A 15,947-nucleotide genomic window follows, 5' to 3' on the forward strand; every position below is an offset into this window, starting at 1 on the left:
GTAATGATAACATATCCCACTTTTTCTCCAGGAGCTAAGGTGATCTAGTTAAGGATTACCCTTTGTTTCATCTCCATGGTAACATCTCTGTGATACAGGTTGGGCTCAGAGAGAATTACATAAAATATTATTTAAATAAATCCCTCTGTATCTTATGGATCAATTGTTTTAATGGAACAAGTACTGAAGTGGGAGAAAGAGGATATCATAATGTGGGAAAAGATATACATGAGCCTTTGAATGTGCTTTGAATGTGTTTGAAGACACTGACTACATGTTGATTACATAGTATCACTCTTCAACTCTTAAAAATGTGACAGTGGAAGGATGATGCCAATATCCTTGCCCTCCTCCTTCTGTCCCTGATCTTCTCAGCTTCATTCTGAACATAATTGTAACTACATTTGATTGATTGATTGATTGATTGATTGATTGATTGATTATGTGCCCTCTCCTAGCAATCACGTGGATAGAATTTCTCCATGACAAAACTACATTTAGCTGGACACAATCATGGTCAGTCCTCTGTACAATGCAGGATCACACACTTGGAACAAAGAAATTTAAGCTCATTCAAATGTTATCTATCTTAGTACAACTGCTTTTTGCATGGTTTGATTCTACACAACTCTAGTAACATTCCAATAATAGAATAATAGTAGTTCATGAAATTTGTCATAAGGAGTTCCACAAAAGTCCACTATTACTTGTGCAGCAGGAAACCCAAGCAGGAGAAAATAACAACTGCACTGATCATCTTGTTTGAAATTAGGCTCTATTTGTGCAGACAACTTTATTATAAGAGAAAGAAGATCCTTTCAGCATATCATTGGAAATTCTGTGAATAACTTGGCAAGAGCCACCCAGTATGCTACATACTTATAAGCAATGTAAATCATATTCCATGTGCTACATTTCATAAGACACCCTGTGGGCTACATAAGAGAAACTATAATGAATATTTAAAGAGTGGCTTTTGCATCAGAATTGACAACATAATCACCCACCCATCCTGCAAGCTGCAATCACAGGAGCACTGGCAAAGAAAAGCGACAATCAGTATGAAAAGTGAGTCAAGTGCCACAAAATAGAAAAAGTCATTCAGCTTTACTGTGCAATGAAATGGGTAAAAATATGTATTGTTTGGGGTTTCAATCATAATTTGTAATTGCTTAAAGGTGAGCAGAGCAAATAGTACTATCAGGCACCTCCTTTTTTTTTTGTATTAATTAATTATAATAAGCATTGAAAAATAGAAAGACATGTCAGAGTGCTAGAAAGCGTTTGGCCCAGAGAGATCAGAAAAATCACACACCAGGCATTTCTATAAAAATAAATTTATTTACCGAAAGCTCAAAAACATATTTACAGGCTTGTGCATTCACACATGCTGAGAGATCACCAGGCCGCTTACTCGGCTGCAAAAGCAAAACTAAACAAGCTCACACAAGCTGCCTTCCTCCAGCCAATGCAGCTATTAACACCCAAACTGAGGACAATTAAATTCGACCTCTTCACCCTGCCGATACGTAAGGAAGTACTCAATTACCATGGTAACTAATGGCTTGTCCGGCCAAAAACAAAGAAATTCCAACAAGACAAAGCAAAGGTAGGAACAAAAACAAGAAAATAAAATGAGATTTACACACATTACAAAGTTGAATTAAACTTTCTTTAACATTAGAGTATTACTACATATTCAATTATCTTATATCAGGATATAGGACTTCAGAACATTATTAAAGTCAAGTCCCTATGCAATAATTAACAGTCAGTATAGTTAAAATTGATTAAAATAAGAACTTCTCTCTCATCTAAGAGTTGAGATTGTGAATCAAGCAAAGGCTTAGATATTAAAGCCCTATCTTAACAGGAACCCAAACTTTGGATGTGGTACCAGCCTATGTGCAGAATTATAATTTATGAATGGTTTCCTAATTAAATTAAATTCTATATCAGACTTGTTTTTCAAGGTCAAGGTTATTTTTGACATTGATGCATATGCCCACAGCTTAATTTGTCATTCTTCTATAGAAAGAAATGCACATAATTTCTGGTAAGAGGCATAAAGTGTCCTGGCAGCTGTTACCATATACAAAGCCAACTCAATATACTTTATGAGAATAAAAGGTTTAATAAACTTTAACACAAAAATAACTGGTTGGAAAGAAAACTCAATGGTTAAAAATTGATTCATTCTATAATAAATCAAATCACTTCACTGCATTGCCACCAAATATTGGGGGGTGGGGGAAGTCTAACTTGATTGCTGCATTTGCAACCATTTTAGTAAATGAGTTTAGCAATCAGTATTGGAGTAATCTACCATCAACGAAATGTCTTGTACCAGTTTTCCTAAAGTGTGAAATTCATCAGCTGACCTATTTAAATTTAATCATATAGTCTTTAACTTTTTCTCTTTCTGAACTCTATTTCACCAAGAATTTGTACATAAGCTGCAATAAATGTTCTGAATTTTGTGTTATAATTTCTTAACTTCAGTCAAATCTCCAAATTGTAATAGTTGTAATCTCCCTTCTTCATCTGGAAATTGTTTTTCCAAAGTCCATAGCAGGTTTCTAACATATATGGCCAACCCAACCCCTTTTTTTTTAACGTGCCAAGGTCACAAATTTCTTACCAAGTTATTAACAAATTAATATTGCCATTTTAATACAAATCTCTTGAAGTCATATAATATGTGCATTTTATTTTTTGACTCAAAAATATATTTTCTTCTTTTGAATGAACTAGTCAATCCATTAATATTACTTTTTTTTTAATTCGATCCATAGCAGTTATCAGGTTAATTTATAAAGAGTAATTGCTTGGGTCAGTTTTTAATCTTCTGTCTCTTCTAGATCTTTTTTCTACCTGTTCTGTAGCTGTTAATGACTCAGACATTTCTTGATTGACTGCTTAGCTGGTTTAACATGCTCCAACATAACTCCTATTTCGGGAAAATGATATATATAATAGGGAACAAAATATAATAAAGAAACACAGTAGACTCAAACTATTACAAAGTAGAGCTGGAGGGGATTGCTTGGTTAAGAAACTTTTCTTTTTAAAAAAGTCAATTTTATATCTCTAAAAAGAAATCATAGAAGACACGCTGATTGAATTTGCCTTAATTCAGAATAGTGTCCCAGTTGCTGAAGCCTCAGGTAGTTTGAGAAAGTGCAGCTTTACCATCAAAGCAGAAAAATGCCTGATAAGCAAAAAGATACATCCAGCTGATGGGAATACATGTTCCACTATAATTGGAATAACAGAAAGAAATGCTATATGGAACATGAGTTGTGCTACAAAAACTTCCCCGGATGGCATTGCTAATTCAGTTCAATTTTTTTCTTTTCTCAGTAAAATTAAATTGCTTAGCACTTGAAAAAAATCAAGTTGAAAACAGCTAAGTCTTTATTAACTTCAGAGAGATCACTAAGTAGAAATGATATTGAATTAACATTCCAATGCACTGCAGTATGGAGAGAATTAGTATTCTCAGCACAACAGTTAGTAAAAGCAACAGTGTGTCATGTTACCCATTTCAATGTGCTGTTAACATTGTAATGTTTCACATGTCATCTTCTGTTCCGTGTTCCTTCACCCGGATTTTTCCATTCCCTCGCCCTCCGTTGTTTTGAGGGCTTGGAATGTATGTTTGGGTTTGCGCTCCTGCTCAAGGTTACTTTCCCAGGCGCATCTAACGGCTCCTAGCACCTGGGAGGGGGAACGCCCTGACGAGGGATGGGGCGGAACTTGCTTACAGGCAAGGCTTTTAAGTTTGTATTTGGCGCGCTTTTGCTCATTCTCAGCTTTCTCTGTATTTGCATACTATTCCTTTAATAAATCAGTTATCTTTAAGCCCGAGCTTGTGAGACTGAGTATTTGGGATTAGGCAACCGTTACACAGTGGGAAGAAAAGGCTTTGGCAATCTTTTTATCAGCTCATAACAAATAAACTACCTGTATGTGCTGCATTATTTCAAGATAACAGAGTTGGATGCGGTTGTGAAAAGGAGAGAAGTGTTGACTTTGCTCTTGTAGGAGACCCTATGGCAGTATCTATTCCCCTACAAAACTGATGTTGCAGTGTTAATATTGTGAACTGCTACCTTATAGTCAGCATATAATCAAGAGTAAACAAAACATACATAACTGAAATACCATACGTTAAGGATATTAGTTAAGGGCATCAGTTAATTAAAAAGTGTGTTTCCTTGACCTGGGCTTCACATTTTCTCAGTGGACTGGAGTGTGGTGAGGTATAATATTACTTTGTCAAGCTAAAGAAGAAATTGTTACAGGGTGCCAAACATATAAAAGTCCATCTTCATGCATATGATCATAATTCTTATCAGAAATAAATAAGTTATTCAGGAATCTTTAAATGCTTGAAGGTTTTAAGCCCCAGTTACTGTTGTTATTAAAAGCATGATGTAATATAAAGTTGAATTCAAAGTTGCATATCTATTTAAAAACAGCATCTATGATCCAGCAGAGATTTCTATGAAAAAAAGGAAGAGAATGATTTTTTCCTGGTTTCCCCAAACTTGTAGTCCCCTGTGTCTTCCAGATATGCTCTGAAAAGTTGGAGGGCCCTCTGAAAAAGCACAGAGGATAGTAACAAAAACAAAAAATGGACAATTAATTCTCCTGTAGCAAAATAGAAAAATCTGAGATTATAAATTCTCTGTATGTAATTTTATCTAAGCGCAACAGAATTCTTTGTAATATTCAAAGATTATTGCCTTAAGATGCAATAATGCAACGCTATGGTTTTTGTTAAATGTGACACCACTGTTTTGGGACTATGCAGTGTGTCATCAACATAATACCATCTTTGAATTTTTGATTTTCAGTTTGAGGAAATCTGAATTACTCCATCAAATCATAAATCCCAAGCTAAAGCAGTTCTGGCAGCAGAAATATTTTGATACATGGCATTCCCAACTTCACTGCAGTGTGTCATACAGGCTTACTATTCTTTCCCTACTGAAAGTATCCTCTGCTGGTAGTAAGGTGGGGGGGATGCTCACCAGCTGTACAGTTAAGTTGGGAAATGTGCTCAGATCCACAGAAGCCCTAAGTCTCTTGTGCAATAGCCAGTCTTTGTGCTTACAGTTCTTAATAAGTCTCATAGCCATTTGTGTCAAAAGATTTCTGCTGTGTTTCAAACTCTTTAGCACTGCAGTTTGGGTAGGGAAAAACATAATAATTCAGCACAACACAGAGGATTTTCTGTCCCTCCTAGCAGGTTCCTAGTAATCTGAGAAAGCTAAGCATAAGCTTGATGAATCCCTGTAGATGATGGTTGTGCTAATATGCTAGCATTAATACATTGTAGTCCGTGCATGTTTACAGGTGGAAATGTCTTGTTAGAAGAGCACTTACTGATTTTGCAATAACATGTCTTATTGGAAAAATTAAATGGGAAAGCAACTTGAATAAAATCCACAGGGATGTCAAACATTTCAATACCAAACATAATTCTAAGAGTAATTTCCAAGTAATCCAATTCATGAAAGACAAAAAGTAAAACAAAACAAAAACAAAAATACCCCACCACCACCATTCGCCAAAGTAAGCAAGCATAATTTGACAAACACAGAAGCATTTTTAATGTTGAGTAGAGTGAGGTGGTGGCTTCAGGCAATGTGGGAGGACTATCAGAGAGAGTCCCCTGGTCATTGCTTGCTGTTGAAGGACAGAGGGATCTGTCAGCAACAGCCTTTTTTGAACCTTCAAGCTACACTATTGTTGTCAGGCAGGGGGATTCTGCTCCATTCCCAGTGCTGAAACAATATTCCTGTGGTGCCTGGTCAGCTTCTGAAAGTCAAATGGGTTACTTAACCTTAGCAACTTTAAGAGGGGTATACTTCAACTCCCAGAATTCCCCAGCCAGCATGGTTGCTGGGGAATTCTAGAAGTTCAAGTTCACCCCTCTTAAAGTTGCCAAGGTTGAAAAAACACTGATATAGACTATCAGTTGCCAAAATTTAAAAAGGCCAGGATTACTGTATGCTGCTAACTCTGTGGAGATGTCACTGAATGTCAAGGAGACCAAAATTCTTTTGTCCTTATTGTGGATACGTTCCTCTTTTAGTAGCAAGGATGCTGAAAGGCTGACATTCTTTTTCCTTGTTTGGCAGGTCAGGCCCTTCTACTCAAGTGTTTATTTATAAATAGAAAATTATGCTGCTGGACTGTATAGTATGAAGAGAGGATCATCCATTAGTGGTACATTTTGATAACGAATACTCAAACATAATTCCAAGAACTACTTCCCTCAATAAAACATGGGAAATCTTGGTTGTTGTTGTTGTTGATTTATATCCCACTTAGCTTTACATAGCTCACGTTTGCTTATATAGGGATCATCCATTTAGCCTCACAACAAACAACAACCATGTGAGGTAAAGAAGGACAAGAGAGAGGGATTAACCCAATGTCACCAACTGAGCTTCCAAAGCTGAGGGAGAAATAGACCCTTGGTATGCTAATTGTTTTACAATGGAAATCAGATATTCAAATTCTTGTTATAGGTCATCCTTCTCTATGCATCTCTTTAAGCTAAGGGTTTGGATGCTGTTAGGTTGCTCCCTAAGGTGCTGTTGATCTGTTTTACCATTAGTTGTAATCATGGTTTGTATTTTAATGTTTGCACTAAATTGTAAGCTGCTTATTTTTTATGTCATTTTATCACCACATGTCACTTTACAGAGTTCCCAAAATTAGAGTTAACTCTCCCAAGAGATTTTTGATTTCTATACATTTCAAGTATGATTCCACGGTGTTATAATGTTATAATTCCACTTATTTCTATATTTGCTGCTTAAATAGCTCTATGTATAAAACAGATATGTAATAATAAATAAATGTGGTAACACTTTATGAATATCAGAAACAGAAATTGAAATTATACATAGTAAGAATCATACAAAATGTAAACTGTGGATTTTTCTAAATTAAAAAAAACATGAATTGTTAATAAATAATAAAATGTGCATCCCAGGTGTAGTGTGAGTATATAGAGTAAGTTGCTAAGATGCAGGCAACAGTATGTTGGCTTGCAAAGCATCCTCTAAATTACAGATCCTAGCTTGCATAGAATAGTGTAAGCATAGGTAAAGGTAAAGGTTTCCCTTGACGTAAAGTCCAGTCGTGTCCGACTCTAGGGGGCGGTGCTCATCTCCGTTTCAAAGCCTTGGAGCCGGCGTTGTCCATAGGACACTTCCGGGTCATGTGGCCAGCATGACTCACGGAACGCCGTTACCTTCCCGCCGAAGCGGTACCAATTAATCTACTCACATTTGCATGTTTTCGAACTGCTTGGTGTGCAGAAGCTGGGACGAGCAACGGGAGCTCACCCCGCCGCGCGGTTTCGAACCGCCGACCTTCCGATCGACAGCTCAGCGGTTTAACCCACAGCGCCACTAAAACTGGACCTTTTGTTGTGCTTAGGCAAAAATATGTAAAAAAAATGACTGGTACTAAAAATTAATGTATCAAAGTCCAAGGTAGATGTATTTGCTGGAGGGAAATGCAAATTATAAATAAATAGCCAAGCAAGTAGATGAATTCATGTACCTTGGTAGAATGTTTACTAAAGTTGGGAAAATGGATGAAGAAATTTTAAGATGTTCAAATGCTGATAGAAAGGTGGTATGTGGCCTGATGCAATGAACAAATCTTGAAAGAAGCTAAAATGTGTATGTATCAGAGGGTGTTTCTGCCAAATCTGTTACAGGTGGTCCTCATTTAATGACCACTTGTTCAGCAAATATGCAAATTTGTGACAGCACTGAACAAGTGATACTTATGACCAGTCCTTGAAGTTCCAGCCATCACAGTACCCCCATGGTCATGTGACCATGATTTGGGCACTTGGCAACCAGCCTGGATTTTTTACCGTTACAGGATCCCACAGTCACGTGATCATGATTTGCAACCTTCCCTGCTGGCTTCCCACAAGCAAAGTCAATGGGGAAGCCAGCAGGAAGTTGGAAGTTGCAATTACATGAGGCCCTCGCTTAACGACCCACCTGGTCCTCACTTAATGACAGCAACCAGGAACTGTCAGAACTACTGTTGCTAAGCAGCAGTCACATGATATCATACTTTACAACCACATTGCTTAGTATCAGAAATTCCAATCCCAATTACTGTCATTAATGTATGTATTGTATGTAACAAGAGAAACATAAAAGTAAGTAAAGTGGGCACTTTTAAAAAGGTATGGATCCAAATATGAAGCAGTGTATGGCTGTAGTAAAAGCAAGGATGGTTTACAAGGAAAAAAATGTATGGAATGATAGAGTGAATTACATTGATTTAAACTAGATGTATCTGTATTTTGTTTTCCTTGTTTCCTTGTTCTTACCTCACACCTCAATTTGTTTGGCTTACTATTTCTTATTCATTTTCTTGTTTAACATTAAACCAGCTGACTCTCAAGGAAAAAAAAAAAAACAGAATCCATCCCCTGGAGTGGTATGGCAGAATAACCCAAACAGACTGAGAATAGTCAGGTATTATAACAGATAAGCAGAAATTAGACTTCCTAGACATTTCATTCTGCAAAAAAAAAAAAAAAAATCATTTTTGTAGAAGTATAAATAAGGCATTTTAGAAATAGTAAGGGATGGCATTTTTTGTTTTAGAAAAACATCGAAATTATACAATGTGGGCGGACATAAATATAAATAAATCGCATTTAACCAAATTCACTGTTTCAGATCATCCCTGTCATTTTAATGTTTTTTTCCCCCATTAATGGAAAGGTAGGCCATAAATAAATGCCCTTTATCTTTTAGCTCTTTTGCAGCTAACAAGCATTGTCAGAAAAAAAAAAACTGACTTTTTTTTTTCAAGTAGGCCAAATCTTCTTTCTTCCCACTCTACCAGGTGCCAAAACAGAAAAAGCAGCCATAACAACAAGCAAGTTATATTTTCTAAAAAAAAAAAAAAAACACTCTTTTTTGCTTATTTGCTTTTTCTTTTCCTTTTTCACAATGCAACTGACCCCCTGTTTGGTAGAACATGGATCTATGGAACAAAATTTCAGATTTAACATATCCATGCAGGTTTAATTGATTTGACAGCACCAAATGAGCCTTTATTTAAATTTATTAAGCCATTCATAAATTTTATTTCTAAAATGTATTAGTCATGCTCTAGAAGCTTTCAAGGTGACATACAATAAAAAACTAAAACTAAAAAGTTATGTTAAACTACGCTTATGAAAGCATAATAAAATAAAATTCTTCATCTATTCTTCAGAGTTTTTCCTGCCTTGCAAACTTGAACAGATTACTGTATGTGGACATGACCAACTAAAGCAGAGAAAATGAAGAATTCTCCGTTGTGTGCTGTGCATAAATAGAGTATGATCCAATCCAGGAATGCATCTGTAATAACACTGTCCTGCATGGTAATAACTACTGTTATCTTTCAAAGTAGTGCTAGTACTGATCTGGGAGTGATCTAGCTTGAATGGAATCTATTGAAAGCCATGAATGTTAGGCAACAGATCATATGATGTCATTTGACATTTGAGGGGACAAAATGTTTCTAAGGTTACTGCACCTCTTTTACCATGGTTTTCTATAGTCTATGGATGGTGGTATAAGGACCATCATTCTGTGCTGAAGGTATACCTAGCTACTGACAAAAAAAGTAAAGATATTCCTATACCCGAACGTACCAAGCATACACACATCCTCAAGACACATCCAAAGGGTTGTATAGAGACAGTCTGATAAATATCTTTAAGTACACACACACACACATACATTGCACCAAGAAAAGACCTTGAGTAATATGCATATGAAGTGAGAAACATAAGTAACCAACTGCCACCTAGCACAGAACGTGAGAAATGTAACAACGTATTTCTGTTAAGCTTCAAAAAGGATGGGAGGAAAAGGCGCTGGGTTTACCACAAGGGACATAAGATGTGGGCAGCAGCCTTAACTGTCAGATGGCAATCATCAGTTTGAACAGGCTTCAATCCTGGTATGCAATAAAGATTCTTTACTAGTCATGCCCTGTTGAGTGTCTGGACTACTTCAGCTGAGTTAGAATCAGCTACTGAGGTCTGACATAAGACAACAATAGCAAGGCTTTGTTGTTCTTATTGTTGGTTTTGCACCAAAGCACTAAAAGCAATCAGCTATTTAACCTTAGCTGATCTTGAAAAGGCTCAGGAGGTTTGGACTCTTAGCATCTAGGAGACATGCAACTAAGAAATCCCATGGCTGTTGCTCCATCCCAATCTGCAGCCTTCTCTTGCTTCCTACTATATTTATGATATTTAGTATCACAAAGATACTACATTTCCAGGAATCTTTACACTATGTGCAATTGCTAAAAGCTAAGTAATGTTAGCCTTAGTTAGAAGTTACATGAGAACTACCCAGAAATCCCAAGGCTTTGGACTAGATTTCTGTTGCATCTGAGTTTGAATTAGACATCACTCTGAGTGACAATTTTGGTTGAAAAATCAAAGTATAATATGATAAATAAATAGCTTTATTTTTTCCATGCTAGTCACTTTTTGTTTGTTATTCTGTGCTGCCTTTCTACTCTACCAATGACCTTAACTATAGTAATTATATCATTTGTGCAGTACCTCAGAAGTAAGTGTGCATTCCAAACATACTGAGTTATTTATTTCAAATCAGAGCTAATTCCCTCGTTTGAACCCACTGAAGTATAAGATGGTCCAGGAGGGTTTTGTTTTAATTCAAGGAACTGAAAATTCATTAATGCTGTCTTATGCCCTCTTACTTTGCACTCCCAATTTGATTAACAATTTATAGGTAATTGCTTCATTAATAATAGACAAACTTCAGATTCTACTATAATGTGTAATACGATGCAAAATAAGATAAACAGAATGCTATCAAAGGTGTTTTTTTTCTTCCATCATGGGAGCCTTGTACTACACTAGGTAGTATATAATTAATCACCAACAAGCCATATAGCACTGTTATAATACTACAGAGATAGAACTGTGCCTAACCTATTAAAATTCCACTAATTTGAATGGGTTTGGAGATCCAGAAGATCAGCTCATCCATTCCAAGTATTTGTAGTGATAAAATGATAATTTATAGTCATATTTTACGCTATAAACCAAATAATGGCTTATTTGATATTGTCAGTTGCATTAATGCTGAATGGATGATATTCAAATGTGAAAGGATGTATTTCTGAAAGGAACTTGTGCTCACTTCTTTACTATTGAATTAAATTCCATCTTTGGGAAAGCCCAGTCAAAAGCATTTCTGCTCAATATAGTACATAAGCACCCTTTTTGCTTTGTTTCTGGCAGTAATTTGGGTGACTTTGCTCCAAAGCTTGGTGGACCTGAGATGAATGAAGTAAGCTTTTGAAATTAAATAGCAGCAGTCAAAGCTGTACTGTAGGCTCAATTAATCCTCCTCTGGTTGCCTTGGAAACAAGAATTCAAAAGGGCCCCAATATGCCACTTCCTTTTAGCTCAAAGCACCTTTTTTATTAAAATGCAGTCCAAAAAACTTTGAAGCTGTGGGAGTTCCAAGTAGAGACCCCTGAAATTCCCAGTAATTTGGACAGAATTCCTCCCCTGTCCAAATTCCTCATGTAGTGGAAAGCAATCCTCCAATGCTCTTTTCAGTGACTATGCAATTCTCTCTTCTCATCATTTGTTAGGTTTATAATTTGAAGAGCTGCTTGCTTGTTGAAGACTTGAGCAAACTCTCTCCTTAAAACTGCCTGGAAACCTCTTCAAGCCTTTGCAAGTGAAGGATGAAGGCTTTGAGGAGATGCAAAGTGTTTCATTATGATCAATTGCTTATTCCTGACAAAGTGGTTTATGTCACCTCCACAATGCAAAGCAATTCATGAAGGTGAATCAAAGTTGCTCTGCCCAGATTCTATCTAGAAATAAAGGTATTTATAACCAAGAGCATTCACGTATTCATTTTTCTTTGTTTAACAATTAGAAAGCTATCTGACCTTCGGGCTCTCTTTTTATATAAATACAAAACATATTTCCATGTAATTTCCACAAACAGGAAAATAAATGCCTGAAAGAAAAAGTATTTGTAAAATATACAGGACAAAGTGGAAGCTAAAAATAATTGGGCTGAAAGCTTGGAAGCAGGAATTAAAATAAAGTACTCCCAGTTAGTTTTAAATTGGTGGAGAAAGAAATAAATTCCCTTTGTATATTGGATGATCTGAGAAGAATAAACTCTTATGAGATAAACTTTCAAACTCTTTCCCAAATTACAACAGGTTCTGTGAACAGTGATATATTTTAAAAAGGTAAGGACTCCCTTGAGTTGTCTGCAACACCTGGTGACTTCTTGGAAATATCCACATAGTTTTCTTGGCAGCAGTTTGGAAGTGGTTTGCAGTGCAATTGCCTTCTTTGGGGATTTTTTCCCCCAACTTACTAGTCAAGCCTACAGTCTTGGAACTTCATGATGGCCTTCTATCCAAATACTAGCCAAGTCTGATCCTTCTTAGGTTTTTGAGATCACATATGGTACAGAGGTACTTGGCAATGTAAAACCTTTTCTGAATCGATGGAAGTAAGACATGGTTATAGAGTGGGATGAAGCAAGAACAATATAAAATTTTGAACTGACCCATCCAATCATAGAACCTATTGATCAAACTGAAGAATGCTTTGACAATCAGATTATCTACTACAAGAAATTGCTCTTTAACATGGTGGGTCACCACAGCCCAGGGCTTTGCTTGCTTTATGAGAAATGAGTTACTCTCCATAGGAGCCATTATATGCAAGAGTCCATACCATGCTCTCTAAATTTTAAATGGGCATACTGGGTCCCAAAAGTTAAGGGTTTAAGTGTACTTTTGATGATTTTTTTCAAGTTATTACTCAAGGGCCAAAGATGCAAAGGAATGAACTTTGGGCAATTTATATTACCCATTCTAAGGACAAAAATTCCATTTGCTAGGAGTCCTCTTGAGTCTAAATGGTGTTAATACTTTGTGTTTTGTAGACACCACCCTTCATGCTGAAATCAGAAAGACCTGGGATATCTGTGTCTTCTTAAGACATTAACATTACAGGTCATCCTTAACTTGCAAACATTCATTTAGCAAATGTTCAAACTTCCGACAGCACTTTAAAAGTGACTTGTGACTGGTTCTCACACTTACGACCATTGGAGCATCCCTGCAGTCACATGATCAAAATTTGGGTGCTTGGCAACTTGCATGTATTTATGATGGTTGCAGCATCCTGGGGTTACATGATTGCCATTTGCAATTTTCCCAGCTGGCTTCTGACAAGCAAAATCAATGGGGAACATGATTCACTTAACAATCACATGGTTCACGTAACAACCATGTGATTCACAAAACATGTTGTAGAATCAGGTGCAGTCACATGATGCCTTGCTTAACGACCACACACTTAATGACAAATTTTCCAGTTCCTCTTGTGGTTGTAAGTCGAGACTACCTGTATCTGCCTGTTGAATGGTTTCAAAAGATGCCTGTGCAAACACAGACATGTGAAAACTTCTTACTAATAATTATTGGAATCATAGATAAATTATTTTTCCATTAAAAGACAAATTAACTGGATTCCAGCAAAGGAGCTAATTTCTAAAATAAGAAATTATTGATTAATAATATTTTTGCATTTCCACAGCAAGCCTCCTCTTTCAACTATTAAAGAGGATCATGTTTGGTCTAGTGGTTAAGGCACCAGGCTAGAAACCAGGAGACAGTGAGTTCTAGTCCCATTTTAGGCACGAAAGCCATCTGGGTGACCTTGGGCCAGTCACTCACAGCCCAACTCCCTCACAGGGTTGTTGTTGTAGGGCAAATAGGAGGAGGAAGGAGTATTAGGTATGTTCCCCACCTTGAGTTATTTACAAAACTAATAATGGCAGGATAAAAAAATCTATATGTATGTATATATTTATGTATGTATGTATGTATTGGTCGTTTATAGTTTATTGCATACATTTTATAAATATATAAGGAGATAAAATATGTAAACATTCATGATTTCACACAGATTTTGTTCTAGACAAGATATACAAATGAAATTATGCCTTTTGACATCTCTAGTGTTTTATATTTCTTATGAATGGCATATTACATCAGTTTGGTGAAATGTATATAAGTATAAATAAAATTAATTGAAACAATAAAGGATTAAAATAGAGCTATAAAGCATGTACTATGATAAATTTCACTTTTTAAAAATGTTCTTTTTCTCTTTTACATATTCCAATAAAGGCCTTCTTAAATGATGCTGAATTCAGTTTATTGTGATGCTTTTCAGCAGTATATTTTAGGAATTAGAATATTCACTACCTAAATAAAGTTTATGTATAATCCCAACAACTGTTATCTTTTATTAACATATTTTAAAGATTACAACTGAACTATCCTATATAGATAAATTTTAATTGTACCATCAATTATATCTATATCTCTGCCTCAGTGTGTGAAGTTATGCATCTTCTACAATTTCCATATCATATCCAATTGTCTATAATGATTCAGGGAATAAATGGGAATTCCCTGAATACATATAATTTCTGAGGCACAAATTATATAACAGAACCATCCAAGACAACAATTTATGGTAAGCTTATAGTACATACATATTACTTAATGTGGGACATTCATCCAAGATTAATAGTAACATTATAATTATGTTAAAATGATCAGAAGCTGCCAAGATATATATTAAGGAATTATATTACAATTCTAAAATATCTGCTATTAAATGCTGCATAAAATAATGTCCATACACAAAAAACTCACGCTCTCTAAGATATTTATGGTATTCTCACCTAATGAAAATGTCATGGTACCCCCAAATAATATTTTATTAAACAGTTTTATTACTAATAAGCTAGTGCGTAAAAGATACATTAACAAAAGATTGTTAATTGTCTCTATTTAGGGTATTGCCGTGTGGGACGCGGTGGCGCTGCGGGTTAAACCGCTGAGCTGTCGATTGGAAGGTCGGCGGTTCGAAACCGCGCGGCGGGGTGAGCTCCCGTTGCTCGTCCCAGCTCCTGCACACCAAGCAGTTCGAAAACATGCAAATGTGAGTAGATTAATTGGTACCGCTTTGGCGGGAAGGTAACGGCGTTCCGTGAGTCATGCTGGCCACATGACCCAGAAGTGTCCTATGGACAACGCCGGCTCCAAGGCTTTGAAACGGAGATGAGCACCGCCCCCTAGAGTCGGACACGACTGGACTTTACGTCAAGGGAAACCTTTACCTTTACCTTTAGGGTATTGCCATCTTAAAACCAAACAGTATCTTGGAAGGAAACTTATATTTGAAACATGTCTGGAAAGATACGTAGGTAATTTAGGTAAAGGATAATTTAGATAAGAGACATAAGTAATTAAGATAGGTTGAGAGAACTTGAGAAATTACTTCAGAGCCCGTGTGAGAGGCCATTTCAAGGCTGAAATAAGGAGACACAGAACATTAAGAATTTCTTAAGCTGATGAGGTAATAGTTTGAGTTTCTCCTGGAAGTTTAAGGCGAGTACCTTAAAATTCCAGGAGAAACTCAAACTATTACTCAAGCTAATTCTACCTCTTGGGAAAAGCAATGACAAACATTTAAATTTGTTCTTTGAATGATTTCAGATTTTCTTTTAAAAAAATTATTACACGCTCCAATCTAGTTAGGCAAAACAAGCAATCAAGAAAATAAACGTAGTATCCTGGGAGTTAATATTGTGCTAAGTTGAGTGAGAAAACTGGGAAAGAACAATTATGTGACCCCAATTCATTCTCGTATATGACTAATGCCTCACATGGCTTATAAGCAGTTGTAAAATAGACGATCCATATATACATTTATATCTTAAACTTACAATATTGACTTTCAATGTATTGAATGCCTTTGACCTCAGACTTGTGTTAGGTTTGTAAGTTTA

General features: G+C 36.1%; 1 protein-coding gene across 2 annotated transcripts in view; it reads right to left on the minus strand.

Annotated features, from left to right (window-relative positions):
- The window catches only part of NELL1 (neural EGFL like 1), a 545,320-nt gene that overhangs the window by 93,433 nt on the left and 435,940 nt on the right, over positions 1 to 15,947 (minus strand). The gene's annotated exons all lie outside the window — the stretch shown is intronic.

This window comes from Candoia aspera, chromosome 1 (assembly GCF_035149785.1).
Source record: "Candoia aspera isolate rCanAsp1 chromosome 1, rCanAsp1.hap2, whole genome shotgun sequence".
Lineage (NCBI taxonomy): Eukaryota > Metazoa > Chordata > Lepidosauria > Squamata > Boidae > Candoia > Candoia aspera.